The sequence below is a fragment of the Penaeus monodon genome, chromosome 6 (assembly GCF_015228065.2).
Source record: "Penaeus monodon isolate SGIC_2016 chromosome 6, NSTDA_Pmon_1, whole genome shotgun sequence".
NCBI classification, from domain to species: Eukaryota; Metazoa; Arthropoda; class Malacostraca; order Decapoda; family Penaeidae; genus Penaeus; species Penaeus monodon.
In genome coordinates this window covers 57,706,622-57,709,121 of record NC_051391.1, presented here as the reverse complement: position 1 = coordinate 57,709,121, position 2,500 = coordinate 57,706,622, and positions in this window count along the sequence as shown.

The following is a 2,500-nucleotide window of genomic DNA, read 5'->3' as shown; positions in this document are numbered from 1 at the left end:
TTATTTACTATTTATTCAATTTCTGTCCTTTGTCCTCTTCTCAGTATTGTTGTTGTTGACATATATTATTGGTTAATAATGGTTACAGAAATAATTGTAATGTGGAGGATAATGATAGTTTTAATAGTAATAATAATGATAATAATTATTTATTTTATTATCTTTATATTGCGTTTTTCTTCTTTTTGTTGTTGTGTTGTTGTTCTTGTTATTATTATTGATATTATTATTAATGTTATTGCTATTATTATTATTGATGTTGTAATTATTATTATTATTATTATCATTATTATTATTATTATTATTATTGTTATTGTTGTTATTATAATAATAATATTTTTTTTACTATTATTGTTAGTAGTAGTAGTAGTAATAATAATAATAATAATAATAATAATAATAATAATAATGAAAATAGTAATAACAATAATGGTATTTGCAGCATCATGACTGTCGCCAATATTATTTTTTTAGTGTTTGTATCATCATTATTTTCATTATCATTAATGTTGTTTTCTTATTAAAATCATCATCATTAACAGTAAATGTCATCGTTATCATCATTATTATTATTGTTATTGTTTATATTTTTATTATGATTATCAAAGTAACTTTAGTTGTCATCATTATTATTATTATTACTATTACTACTACTATTATTATTATTATTATTATTATTATTATTATTATTATTATTATCATTATCATTGTTGTTGTTATTATTATTGTTATTATTATTATTGTTATTATTATTATTGTTATTATTATTATTGTTATTATTATTATTGTTGTTGTTATTATTATTGTTGTTGTTATTATTATTGTTGTTATTATTATTATTTTTATCATCATCACCATCACCATCACCATCATCATCATCATCATCATCATCATCATCATCATCATCATCATCATTTTTAATATTATTATTATTATTATTGTTATTGCTATTGCTATTGCTATTGTTGCTGTTATTATTATTATATATGTTGGTGATCATGATGATTGTTGTAATTTTTTTTATTATTAATACTATTATTAATGTATTAGCATAAATATTCATTAACGAATCCACCGCCACCGCCACCGCCACCGCCACCGCCACCGCCACCGCCACCACCACCACCACCATCTTACTATTGTTATCATCATCATTGTTAGACGACTATCATCACTACTAACCTTACTACTGTTGTTATTATCATCATTGTAAGTCTACTATCATTGCTATTGATAATGATCATTAATTTTGTTGTTATCATTACTATTATTGTTTTTGTTATTGCTGTTATCATCATCATCCCCCATCCCTAGCTCCCCCTCCCCTCTCCCGGACCGCCCTTATTCCCATGACGATTGTTCAAATACCGTCTTTACTATTTTTTGTTTTTCTCTCGCTTTACCGCTTTCTGCTTTTTTCCACCGGGTTTCCCGAACACGTCCTGCGGAATCCCCCCCCCCCCCCCTTGTCTCCTGTTGTAAGGGGCATTTGCTCTGCACGAAAATCCTCACACTAGGACGCCTTTTATACCATGTGCGTTGTATCGTTTGCCGCTTGTGTTATAGGGAGTTGTGGGGTGCATGGCAGCCGTAGCTGAGGTTTGTGTGTGCTTCCGTGACGTCATACGCAGCGCGGAGGTAGGCCTTTTCGTGGGTATATCCTTCCGCCTTCAGTATACCCCCCCCCCCACCCCAATCCCATCTCGCCTCTGCCCTATCCCCCCCCCCCGCCCTCCTCCACCTGCCACCTGCCCTGCTACGAGCTAGCAAGCGTCCAGTTGTAGTGAAAGTTTGGTTGGGTGGGGGTTGGGGTAACTAGGGCCCCCCTCCCACCCCCCTGTCCCCTGCCCCTACAGAGCTAGTTCCGGCCCAAAACCTGTTGTCGATGCCTCGGGGGATGTAGGGGGAGGGGGAGTGGCTGGTGTGGCACAGGTACAGGAGCAAGTAAAGGTACAGATATAGTTGGAGATAGAAATAGAGATTGAGAAGAAGAAAAGGAGAAACTGCGAAGCATGGCCATGTCAGCGGCCGGTGTCCCCCAGTCCGTTGTTTACGCTGCATCTTGCTTCTAGTCACCAGCTGTTTGGGAAGGTGAATGTCCACGGTGACGTAAGGCGGTCCAGCTGTGGCGATTCCTCTGGAGGGAGGGGGTTAGGGGTACGAAGGAGCGGCCCACGCCCACGGCACGTGGTCGGCACGGGCTGTGGGCGATGGGAAATAGGTTTGCGCTGCGGAATTGGGTTGCTCTCTGTGGTTCTGTGCTCTGTGAAACAGGTACGCACCGAAAAAAATGGTGTCACGATGTGTGTTGTATAATGAATATCTTAAAGGTATAGGCTGTGTAACTGGCTTGCGACGGATAGGAAATTAATATTTGGCTGTTTTTGGTAATGTAACGGCGGATTGTTGTCAGGCGGATTATAACCAGTATGCATGCATAGCAGGTACCTAATCGAGGTTGCAGTCTATGTAAAGAACATTAAATGAAGGCCTCTTCAGA